This window comes from Belonocnema kinseyi, chromosome 3 (genome assembly GCF_010883055.1).
Source record: "Belonocnema kinseyi isolate 2016_QV_RU_SX_M_011 chromosome 3, B_treatae_v1, whole genome shotgun sequence".
Taxonomy (NCBI): Eukaryota; Metazoa; Arthropoda; class Insecta; order Hymenoptera; family Cynipidae; genus Belonocnema; species Belonocnema kinseyi.
The window spans coordinates 47,885,168-47,898,877 of NC_046659.1; the positions used below are offsets into that span (position 1 = coordinate 47,885,168).

The window sequence follows — 13,710 nt, forward strand, 5'->3', positions numbered from 1 at the left end:
TAGCTCAAAACGCTAGTTCAAGGTCATACCATTACTTACTTTTTTTCCTGTTGGTAAGCTTTAACCGAAACATTCATTTCCTAGGGATATGTCTATTAACGACGGTTTATTAACTTTTACATTAAAGTTTATATCAAAGTTTACAACATAGTTCACCTTAAATAGTATATTAAAGTTTACATCAAAGTTTGAATTAAAGTTTACCTTAAATATTATCTCAAAGCTTACTGCAAAGTTTACACAGGAGTTTACCGCTAAGTTCACTCAAAAGTTTACCGCAAAGTTTACCTCAAAGTTTACCTCAAAGTTTACCGCAGAGTTTACCGCAAAGTTTACCGCAAATATTACCGCAAAGATTACCGCTAAGATCACCGCAAGGATTCCCTCAAAGTTGGCCGCATTGCTTACTGTGAATTCTACTTCGATGTTCACTAGAAAATTTACCGCAATGTTTTTCTGGCAACAAAGTTATAATTAATTTGTTATGTTATGACCATCAAATACTATAACAAGAAGCTACGATTAAACACTTGGAACACATGTCTTTCTCACTCACATTTTCAAACGGAGCAGACTTATGTATCATAAGATAATAAAAATAATTACAAAGTGGACAATTGTTTTCTCTCAGTTGATGACCTGATCCGCTCCCATCTCGCTGGCTACTTATCTTCTTTAAACAGTTATAATTTCTTTAAACAAATTTAATCAAAAAATGCATTAATTAGGCATTTGTGTACAGAAAAATTCATCATGAAGTTCCATATTAAAAAGATTGACATCGAAAAAAACGAATTTGTCCATCGAAAAATGTCTGATTAATGCATTTGTTTTAAAAAATCATAAAATTGATAAAAAATTATGAATTTTGGTGAAGTTACCATGAGCTTCCTAATTAAAAAAGTAGATTTCGCAGAGCCTGATACTGTTGTAGAATATTTGGCGACTTGTATGTTTTATGTTTAGCATAAAGATCAAGTTTACTAGCTACGCTATTAATAATATCTCTGGTGAACCAGCGCGGATATTTTAGTGCAGTAGAAGTTATGTATTGTGGTCCAAACATCTGAAATCAAAATTTGAAACACTATTATATTGAGTTATATGATAGAAAGCTATGAGTTGTTTACGTATCGCTGCCTTACTCTCACTTTCATGTAGCGTGACATGATTTATAAATTAAGGGCAATTAAAGTCGCCAAAGGCAATCGTATAATTACTTCTATTACTTGTTCATGGATAACATTTGTCACGTACGGCGTAACATATATGACCTGAATATAAACTGTTGGGTTATGAACTTTTATCAGGTCGATCTTTTCGATTAACGTCAAAGTTGATTAGGTCAATGAATTCACTTGATAAAGTCTGTGGTTTCAGCCACGTCTCAGTAAAAGCAACAATGTAATATGCAAAAATATCCTGGGATTAAAGAATTCGCAGGTCTTTCTCTCCCTTCGCTAACCAAACGTTGAGCATCTTTTTCACTTTTTTGTACTCTAATGGCTGCACAGATGTCTTGCCCAGACAAATTCTCATTCCATGAAAAAGAAGCAGTTTGGTTTAATCTCCTCGTGTAACCAAACCTGTCGGAAAGTTTTTATTGCCATCGTGTCCAATGGGAACACGCATTCGATGGGGCGTGGGTACGGAGAAGCCTTAGAAAATTTGCCGGTACGAATGAGTTTTAGCTCATCCAATTTTATAGCGGGACTAATAAGGAAGGAACTCCACGTATCACTCGCCGATATGATTCTCCCTGATATATATTGTAGTACTCGGAAAATCTAAGCGATACGTATTTTTTTATCTGCGGAAAAATACTTGGGGGTGAAACAGCCCCTCATAGATAGGGGTTTCATGTGTCGATTTTATAGTTTTGTGTATAAAAACCAAATCGATTTCGATCAAACCTACCTTTGAAAAACCTATTTTTGCACTTGAGACAAAAATAAAATTGACATGTTTCGCCAAGGAAATAAAAATAATAAATTAATGGAGATTACCACCCGTAAAACAGTTTATTTTTTGTCTATAATAATATATACTTTCCATACACAAAGAAAATTAGGAAGATAGTTTTATCCCTAAACACTTATTATTTTGTGTCTATGATAATATATACTTGCTATGTACAAATACTATTGGGAAGATAGTTATATAACGAAGGAAGTAAAATAGAGTATATCCAATATAAAAAATTGGCTAGGCCGGTTCTGTACTATGATTCCTACTTTACCAGCATCGATAAGCTTTGACCTGTAGTAGTTCATGTCCATTAAATGCGCAAAAGATGCAGGTGTATAGGTGAAATTTTATATGGAGAGCTACGTATGGCATCCTGTTTTGACTATTTATTTGATTTATTGCTTCCTGATAGATGATACTTTAGCTAAAAATTCCTGCCTTTATTTGTTTAATGTGCACAAGAGGCAGGTGGATAGAGGAAATTTGACATGAGGGTTATGAATGGCATCCTGTTTTGATTATTAATTTGATTTAAAAATTCCTGATAGATGATGCTTTAACTAAAAATTCCTGCTTGTGAAAAACATTCTTCTGCAGTCTAGAATCTTCGAGAAAAAATTAGAATTAAAAAAAAAAGATATGTTTAAAGTTAATCGAAGGTAAGAAAGGAATAAAAACGCATTTCTTATGGTAGGTCATATACTCAGGGATGCTTGTCGCTTTATTCTGGTATCAAGTAGTGAGGGAGGACCAGAGATAACAGCCACATGCGTTTAAACTCACAGAAGCATTCATACATCGGCAGTCTGAGGCTGCACACATTTCATTATCCTATGCTATCGTTCCGTAGAGAGATCACTTCTTTTTACATCTCGCAATCGTTCGCTTTCGTATTCATTCTTTTCCATACACTAGGTCCGTCAACCTCAGGACGAGGTATATGTAACAAGATACTGAAAAAATTTTGATATTCGAGAGAGAGATTATAGACAGCATGAATTTAATTCGAGAGCTTTCATGGACGTTTAGTAAATACCAAGAGTACACTGCCCGACGCTTATCGCTTCTTATGTCATGCAACGGTATTCGAGCTGAGGTTGCATGCTTTTTTATCCACAGATATATGCTCGCTTTTCAGCTCTCATTTACAAAGGTCAGTTTTTTACCTTTTAAATGTTAAAGATTTAAACAACAGTTTTAAAATGCAACAAATAATATAATAAAATATTTGAATTTTTTCAATCATCCACTAAGGCTATTATATAATACAATCTATAGAAAAAAATCAAGGTTGATTTAATTCAGCGTTAAAATTTTCCCTATAATGCTGAATCTTCTATAACTAATAACATCACATTTCTACTGCGCAATTTTTTCGCAAAGAACTTCAACGTTACTTTCAATGACGCATTACATTTTTCGATGTTAAAAAATTATATCCGCACGTGTGGATTATAATGTAGAAGGTTCTTGAATATTTTGACAAAGAGGGGATATAATAATAGATAAGGATGGTAAATGATATGCAACATGTATAGTTTATGGAAAAAGAGAGATGGAGAGCTATGTATTAAAAAAATGTTTTCAATCAAAAATAACTTTGTAATACTGTAGAAGGCTTTGCGATTGAGCGACAGTTGACAGTTGATCACTGTAACAGATATTAGAATTTTATATTGCTATAGCTAGGATGCCAAATCAAACATTTAGGATGAAGAAAAGACAATTTGAAAAAGCTTGCTAGAATTTATCAAATAAAATCACCTCTACAAATATTAGAGTTTGACTAAGAAACATTGAAATCTCTTTCACATAATAGAGTAATATGCTAAAAAATATTCGTTTTACTTACTTCAAAGAATAAAAAGAAAGCAAAATAAATTAAAAAAATAATTCAGCAGTTTTAAAATGTAATGCAAGGCAACTGTAAATCAAACATTGGAAAAAAATGATACAGTGGTCAAGTGAACATTTACTTTCTGGAACTTTTCAATCCAAATTTAGTCAAATAGAAATTAAAAAATACAAAAATTAATATAGGTTATAGAGATCCAAGATGATATATTGTTTTCTAGCTAGCTAATTTAATTCAGAGACCATAGAAATCTACCTTACCTATATTCTATGGATGTAGTGGCTTATGCTATGTTTCCAGAATATTCTCAATGACGTCATCGAAGGCCTACTACGCATTTCTTTTCGTAAACAACTTCAAGGTTATTTTTAATGATGCGTTACTTTTTTTGCGTTTTTCAATATTATATACCAAACGTGTCGATTATAACTTAGAACCTTCTAGAACAATTAGACAAAGGGGGAGATATATTATTAGATAAGGATGGTAAATGATTTGAGGCATATATAGTTTAGGGAGAAAGAGAGAGATAGAGAGAGAGATATGTATTAAAAAATGTTTTAGTTCGACAGTAGATCACTGTAATAGATTTAGAATTTTATATTGATATAGCTACAATGTCAATTCAGCCATTTGAGATGAAGAAAATATAATTTGAAAATAAAATAAATCAACTCCATATTATATTAGAGTTGACTAAGAAACGTTGAAATCATCTTTCACATAATAGAGTGATCTGCGAACAAAGATTAAATTTACTTACTACAAACATTAAAATAAAGCATCATAATTAACAAAAATAAATTCAGCAGTATTAAGATTAAATAAAAAGAAACTGTGAATTAAACATTGAAATTGAAGTATTCAACACGTATATTAAAATGCAATATTATATATAACTACTAAAAATTTTGGTTTTTCTTAAAACCAACAGTTTGTTTTAAATCGTAGTTAATTAAACCCATTTAAAGGGGCCAGAATTTCAAGTTAACAGAATAATGAATATATATAGTTGATTCAACTATTTCAAAATAGCAAATGCAACTTTCTTTCACTGAAACGAGATCCAGGGTTAACAAAGAATATCATAGAGTGCGCCACAGTCAGATACGCTGATTTTGCTTCTAGATGTAAATACAGGATGGCGATAAGGAGAAGGAGGAGGATGAGGAGGATACGATAATATCACAGTTCAGCAGTTACTGAAAATATTAGATTTAGATGCAAAAAAAGGAGTACATTGTCTTCCAAAAAGCATAAAAAACTAAAGGAACTGTAGGTAGTAATGCCTTGTTTCTAACTACTAGGTGTATCCCCAGTCTTGATGCTGCATTCTATGCTGAGCTGGATAAATCACCATCCTCATATATCAACTAAATTTAAGTCTTAAATCAATATTTGATTTAATAATGCTGTTCGTGAAGTATCAATGATATTAAAGTATGCTGCATGCGCGACATGTTTAAAATAACAAATAAAAAAAAACTTAAAGAAACTGTAGGTAACACCTTGTTTGTGCATACTGAGTGTATCTTCATTCTTTGTACTGCACTCTACGATGAGCTTGATGAATCCAGTTAAATAGATAAGGATTTCTTATTAATAAAATCGTGAACATACTTTTGTCTCAACTATGTCAACTTAGTAAACGAAAATTTAGTTTAATTAACGAGACATCTTTGGTTTACAGAGATTATCATAGAGAGCACCACAATCAGATTTGCTGCTTTTCTTATGGTTGTAACCACGCTTTTTCTCCTGTTGACTCTTGAACTATACTAAATCAGGTTAAATAAGCTCTTAAAATACATGTAAAAGAATGAGAAAATAATATAGGGGATTGAGGAGGATATGATGATGATTTAGAGTAGGTAAATAGGTTCTGAAAATATTAGTTGGAATGATAACTTATACTAAATCTTCAGTTTTATAAGCACACATACATTTTGAAAATTGAATTTATTTAACTTATTTCGTTACAATAAACGTATAAAAATTATATATAGAATTTTAATACTTATTGCTTACTTTGCAAATGTTGGTTTCGTTCCATCAATGATAGAAAATATTAATGAAAAGGAATCTGAAATAAACAATCTCAAAATGTTAATTACACTTAACTAGTTTTTAAACTAAAAGAATTATTCAATAATACCAACCTCCCGCGTTTCATTAACAATTGAAATAATTGTGTGTACATTGTTTACGTTTCCAGCTAGTTGATCTATTAAAAAAAATCTCAATCGATCCACAAACTTGTTGGGATCTTCCCAGTCATCTAACATTTTAGATTTTTCTTTTATTTTATATTCTAAGGAAAGCTCACTTTCACCATCATCTTCCTCCTCATCATAGTCATTATCATGCTCATTAATATCCTCATCAGCAGCATAATTTTTTCTTACGTATGAAGAACTGTCATATTAGCCAAATTGTTCTTCTGGCTCTACTTTTTGCTTCTTCACAAGTGTTTCCCCTTCATCTTTGGACTTATGAGTAATGCATGATAGATTCCTCAGTGGGGAGAATTGTGGTTTCCATGCTTTCTGAATAGTTTGTTTCTGGTCCAGTTTGAAAATCTTATGCTTTCGAGGAATTGCTTTCCTCTCCTCATCAGTCCGACTGTCAGATTCTTGCATTGGTCTTAAACTTCGAGTTAGCTTTGTAATTTGATGAAAATCTCTTTCATCGTGCTTATGATTCTTGGCTGAGCAAGAGTATTTCTCATGTCTTTTTAAATTATCAAGTCTTGAGTAAGTTCTGGAACAATTTGAAGAAGTGCTAGTCATCTTGCCACTGACACAGTAAAATTGGCTGTTCATGGCATCTATGTATTTATATCCTCCTCCCTCTTCTTCACCCCTCGTCCTTCTCCCAATCATCCTCCTCCTCATGTCCATCTTCATGTTTAAGCTTCTCTTTCTTCACCTCCTCCTTTTCCAACCCAGAAGCAAAAAGTAGAGCCAGAAGAAGAATTTGGCTAATATGACGGTTCTTCATATATAATAAAAAATGATACTGCTGATGAAGATATTAATAAGCATGATAATGAATATGAGGAGGAGGAAGATGATGCTGGAAGTGACCTTTTATTAGAATATAAAATAAAAATCTAAAATGTTAGATGACTGGGAAAATCCCAACAAGTTTGTGGATCGATTGCGATTTCTTTTACTAAAGCAACTAGCTAGAAACGTGAATAATGTACAGGAAATTATTTCAATTGTTAATGAACTTTTATACTTTAATGAAATTTTTATACGTTTATTGTAATGAAATTAGTTTAATAAATTTAATTTTCAAAATGTAGGTGTGCTTATAAAACTGAAGATTTAGCATAAGTTATCATTCCATCTAATATTTTGAGAACCTATTTACCTACTCTAAATCATTATAATATCCTCCTCAACCCCCTATATTATTTTCTGATTCTTCTACATGTATTTTAAGGGCTTATTTAACTTGATTTAGTATAGTTCAAGATTCAACAGGAGAAAAAGTGTGCTTACAACTATAAGAAAAGCAGCAAATCTGATTGTGGTGCTCTCTATGATAATCTCTGTGAACCAAAGATCTCGCGTTAATGAAACTAAATTTTCGTTAACTAAGTTGACATAGTTGAGACAAAAGTATATTCACGATTCTATTAATAAGAAATCCTTATCTATTTAACTGGATTCATCAAGCTCATCGCAGAGTGCAGTACAAAGAATGGAGATACACTTAGTACGAACAAACAAGGTGTTACCTACAGTTTCTTTAAGTTTTTTTTGTTATTTTAAAGATGTTGCGCTTCTTTTATTTGCACGTCCAAATGTCACACAACATACAATTCAGATGATATCATCATTAAATCTAATATTTTCAGTACCTACTTGTCTTAAGTACATCATTACTGCATTCTCCTGCTCCTCCTCCTCCTCCTCCTCCTCCTCCTCCTCCTCCTCTTCCTCCTCCACTTCTATTCTTTCTCATTCTTTCACATACATTTTCGATAGTTTGCTTACCTTGATTTCGGAGAAATCAAGATTTAATATATGAGGCGTGGTTACAACTATATGACAAGCAGCGTACCAGGTGGTAGTGCAATGCATCATAATCTTCATTAACCAAAGATCTCTTCTTAATCAAACTAAGTTTTCATTTACTAAGTTGACATAGTTGAATCAAAAGTATGTTAATGATTTCGGTAATCAGAAATAATTAGCTGTTTAACTGGATTTATTTAACAAAAATTAAATGTTGGTCCTAAGAAAAAAATTATTATTTGCACTTGTTATATAACAGCATACTTTAATATCATTGATACTTCACGAACAGCATTATTAAATCAAATATGGATTTAAGACTTAAATGTAGTTGATATATAAGGATGATGATTTATCCAGCTCAGCGCAGAATGCAGCATCGAGAGTAGAGATACACCTAGTAGTTAGAATGAAGGCATTACTACCTACAGTTCCTTTAGTTTTTGGTGTATGTACTCGGTCCTCTTGAAAATCTGTTGGTATTTTTCAAGTCGCTCAATCGCAAAGCCTTCTGCAATATTACAAAATTATTTTTGCTTAAAAACAATTTGTTAGTACATAACTCTCCATCTTTCTTTCTTCCTAAACTATACATGCTACATATCATTTGTCATCCTTACCTTTTATTATATCCCTTCTTTGTCAAATTATTCTAGAACCTTCTACATTATAATCCACACGTGCGGATATAATTTTTTAACATCGCAAAAATGTAATGCGTAATTGAAAATAACGTTGAAGTTCTTTGCGACGAAATTGCGCAGTAGAAATTTGATGTTACTAGTTATAGAAGATTCCGCATTATAGAAAAAATATTAACGCTGAATTATATTATCCTTGATTTTCTATAGACTGTATTATATAATAGCCTTAGTGGATGATTGAAAAAAATTCGAATATTTTATTATATTAATTTGTTTAAAAGGTAAACAACTGACCTTTTGATATGAGAGCTGAAAAGCGAGCATATATCTGTGGATAAGAAAGCATGCAACCTCAGCTCGAATACCGTTGCATGACATAAGAAGCGATAAGCGTCGGGCAGTGTACTCTTGGTATTTACTAAACGTCCATGAAAGCTCTCGAATTAAATTCATGCTGTCTATAATCTCTCTCTCGAGTATCGAATTTTTTTTCAGTATCTTGTAACATATATCTCGTCCTGAGGTTGACGGACCTAGCATATGGAAATGAATGAATACGAAAGCGAACGATTGCGAGATGTAAAAAGAAGTGATCTCTCTACGGAACGATAGCATAGGATAATGAAATGTGTGCAACCTCAGACTGCCGATGTATGAATGCTTCTGCGAGTTTAAACACGTGTGGTTGTTATATCTGGTCCTCGCTCACTACTTGATACCAGCATAAAGCAACCAGCATCCCTGAGTATATGACATACCATAAGAAATGCTTTTTTATTCCTTTCTTACCTTCGATTAAATTTAAACATATCTTTTGTTTAATTATAATTTTTTCTTGAAGATTCTAGACTGCAGAAGAATGTTTTTCACATGCAGGAATTTTTAGTTAAAGCATCATCTATCAGGAATTTTTAAATCAAATTAATAATCAAAACAGGATGCCATTCATAACCCTCATATTAAATTTCATCTGTCCACCTGCGTCTTGTGCACATTAAACAAATAAAGGCAGTAATTTTTAGCTAAAGTATCATCTTTCAGGAAGCAATAAATCGAAGAAATAGTCAAAACAAGATGCCATACGTAGCTCTCCATATAAAATTTCACCTATACACCTGCATCTTTTGCGTATTTAACAAACGTCTTATTTGTAAGAAAGCAATAAATCATCCTTTTTTCTCACAATAACCTTAAACCTGTTTACATGAATTTGGCTACAGACTATTGCGTAATCGTGACGTAATCAGGATCCTTCGAGAACGTTCTTGAATCTTAGCACGGAAACGAACCCTTTTTTTCCAGAAAATTTAACACGGACACGAACCACTACAGGTCGTAGCTTCTCGGTGCCGGTAAGGTAGGAATCGTGGTCCAGAATCGGCCTAGCTCATCTACTCATCGTTTATAGACAAAAATAATACGTTCAGGTAAAATTTACAATATTTTGATTTCTCGACAGTACATCGAAGATGAATTCTTTGAAATTTGAACAATAATGATGTTCGTCAAGAAAATGTTCAAAGCATAATGATTTTTTACACCATAAATATCGATTTAGAGCGATATTCGTACAACTAATATGTCTCAATGTATTTTACAAGACTCACCGAAGCTAAAGACCACCGGATTTTCGAATTTTCCTACTTTACTGATTATGGACCAAGACTAGAGTTTAATAATATTAATACTGATAAATAAATCAAAATAAGAGAATCGGAAAAGTAATGCACATAATTTTTTCAAACTGTAAACTCATATACATACGTCTAAAGGTTTAGATTTTCTCGTTGTTCCCGTTGGAAGGATATTTTTCAAAAAAGTGAAGGTCATTCTTGAAGTAAATTTCAACGAGGAATTCAATAGTGACCTTCATCTTGGCCTTGAAGTTGACCTTCATGGCTTTTTGAAGGTCATCTGTAATGGCGGTTTTTGGCCTGCCTGCACGCTGCTCATCATGAATTTCTGCGCGTCCCTCGAGAAAATATGTTCGCCACCGACGCACCATTTGCACACTCATGCATTTTTCACCATAAATATGCACTAATTCAGTGTGAATTTCGTTGCCATTAGGCCAGTTTGCAGTTAAAAAGCGAATAACTTCACGCAACTCGCAAGTAGACACGTTTTTCACAGTAGCTCAATGGTTTCCGAGCCGGTACTGATGAAAAAAGTTTTTTTGATAGTTAAGACCGGTTCCGCTCTTATCAGCATATCCTAATATATATATATATGAAATAAACAAAGTTTTCCAAGAGGTCAGTGTAATTCCTGAAGTAAATTTCAACGAGGAATTCAACGGTGAGCTTCATTTTGACCTTGAAGTTAACCTTCAGAGCGTTTTGAAGATCAAATTTGTTGTTTTTTAAAAAATTGAAAAACCCTTTTTTACATCTGCAATCGGTAAAGCGGAAAATTCTACATTCAGGTACGTACCTAAGTCATAGGTCAATTGTAACGTTCAAGGCCAGTTAAAGGTTATTTTTAATTTTTTCGAGAAATTCATTGGTAAGCTCTGTATTGATCTTCGTGATGATCTTCAAGGGTTTTTCAAGGTTTTTTCCAAGCAGTTTACGTTTACGTTTAGCATTACCCAGGAACAACGACGTGGATGTAGTAAATTCGGTTCCCTTTGGGGTGCTTGATTAGCGTGAGTCCCCTTGCCTTTCACACTTCAGTGAAGATGTTTGAACTGAAAACCTTGAGCTTCTTGACAAAAGGCTATGGGATTGTAAAAATGTGTTACAGCATTACGAATCATCTCCTTATCAATCAAAGTAGCCTGTTGCAGAATCCGATTCTGCAATTCGTCGAATCTTTGCGGTTGCGTTAAGTATACTTTCCTCTTTAAATAATTACAAAGAAAATAGTCGAGAGGCGTCAGATTAAGAGATCTAGCAGGCCACTCGATTTCACCCTTTCTTCCAATCCACCTTTGAGGGAACTGAGTATCCAAATATGCTCGAACCTCCCTACCGTAATGAGCCGCTGCTCCGTCCTGCTGGAACCAAATATTTTGAAAATTATCGCCTGTAATCTCCCCTATTCTTGGTACCATTTTGTTTCTAAGAAGCTCTTCATATGAACGGGCATTGAGATTACCATCGATGAAGAAAGGGCCAATCAATGTATTATTCAAGATACCGGCCCAAACATTAATCTTTTGTGGATATTGTGTGTGACTCTACAACATCCAATCAGGAATTGTGTCGGACCAATATCTACAATTTTGCCTATTAACTTAACCTTCTAAAGTGAAAGTAGATTCATATGAAAATACTGTATTGTACAAGAAAAGAGGATCTCTATCAATTCTGTCCATCACAATTTCACAAAATTCAATCCGACGATCAGGATAGTATTCATTGAGCTCTTGTACCAGATGAACTTTGTAAGGATGGAAATTAATGCTTTAAGAAATATTTTGCACTGTCTCAGGAGCAACGTCACGCTCATCACTAGCTCGACGTAAACTAAGATGTGGGTTTTCAACAAATGCTTGGGCTGTTTCCATCTGCATCTCCTCACATCCTGCAGATTTTGGCAGACCAGTTTCCTGAGGGTTCTTGATAGATCCATGATTCATAAAGCGCATTACAGTTCTTTCAATTGTTGATTTTGAGACAGGATTTAACCCTTGTCTTTTACGATAAAAGCGATTAAAAAGCAAACAAACTTGATCATAAGATCGAACTCGATCTCCCCAACCACGCATCATTAATACAGATACCATCTCTCGTTCTGAAAATTTAGCTTGCGCCATAAGAATCTTTTAGCGAAAGATAGTAAGTATGTACTCGTAATACGTAAATTTAGTTTCGATTCGTAATATTTGTATGGAAAAACGGCATAGGACATATGATAGTATCGAAAAACGGTATAGGACTGTATAACTCTTCAGGGAGGAACAGAACTCTCACCAGAACACCTGGAACTTTTAATGAAAAATTTCCTTATGATTTTACAATATTCAAAACTCTGTAACCAAGATCAATACAGAGCTCACCAATGAATTTCTCGTTGAAATTTACTTCAAGAATTACACTGACCTCTTGGAAAACTTTTTTAATTTCAAATAATCTCTAAGTGACCTTGACCGTCACAATTGACCTATGCCTTGGGTGCGTACCTGAACGTAGAATTTTCCGCTCTATCGATTCTAGTTGTCAAAAAGGAGGTTTCCATTTAAAAAAAACAAAGTTGACCTTAAAAAAGCCATGAAGGTCAACTTCAAGGCCAAGATGAAGGTCACCATTGAATTCTTCGTTGAAATTTACTTCAAGAATGACCTTCACTTTTTTGAAAAATATTGACGGTTGGATATTTCTTCAGGTAAAATATTAAAATATATCCTTAAATCGCCCGGATTGAAGTCTGGTACAGAGGGTTTCATTTTTGCATGCCAAGACGGTGTCATTTTCACCTTAACTTACCGTCGCCACATTTTGAGCCAAGACATTCCCGATGATAGCTGCAGGGCGTGCCATGCACACCCCGAGCATTTTGCTCACATAATATCTAGTTGTTCCACACACGCGGGAACGACCTACATTCAAAGGCACAATGCGGCACTAAGAGGACTTTATTACCATCTCTGTCACTCCTACGGCATTCACCTTAATATCGCTCCACTAAATGATACTAGGGAAATTGAGTCAATTGTCGAGAATGGGAAGTGCCGCATATACTGGAACTTTATATTCTCGACAATTGTTTCTGTTGCTCACTCAAGGCCTGACATGGTTCTTCTTGACTTCGAGAAGCGAATTATGTTCGTTATCGAATTTTCGGCACCAGCTGACAAAAACATCATAGCCAAAGAGAATGAAAAGAAAGAGAGGTATCGAGACCTTATAAGGGAGTTGCAACGATTGTACCCGGAATATTCTGTTAAACTGATCGTCCTTATCATCGGCGCTCTTGGAGGTGCCAAGCTTTCACTTGCTAATAGCCTAAAAAGCATCCCTGCGTGTCAACAGTATGCTAGAACACTTGCGGGAAAAATGCAGAAGGCGGTTGTCCTTGGGTCACTCCGTGTTCTTAGGGTGCACGAGGCTTTTGCTGGATCCTCGTATTGATTCCTTTATAGCCTGTGACCACCTATCTCATGGTTGTGAGACGTGGTTATGGCTGAAATTTTACCGCGATTTCGATGGAAGCGGGTGAAATTTTTCAGATTAGCACCTGCTCCCGGCGAAATCCTGCGGTTGTCCTTATG

At 34.1% G+C, this 13,710-nt stretch overlaps 1 protein-coding gene across 1 annotated transcript in view; it reads left to right on the forward strand.

Moving 5' to 3' along the window:
• The window catches only part of LOC117169808, a 61,184-nt gene that overhangs the window by 980 nt on the left and 46,494 nt on the right, over window positions 1–13,710 (forward strand). The gene's annotated exons all lie outside the window — the stretch shown is intronic.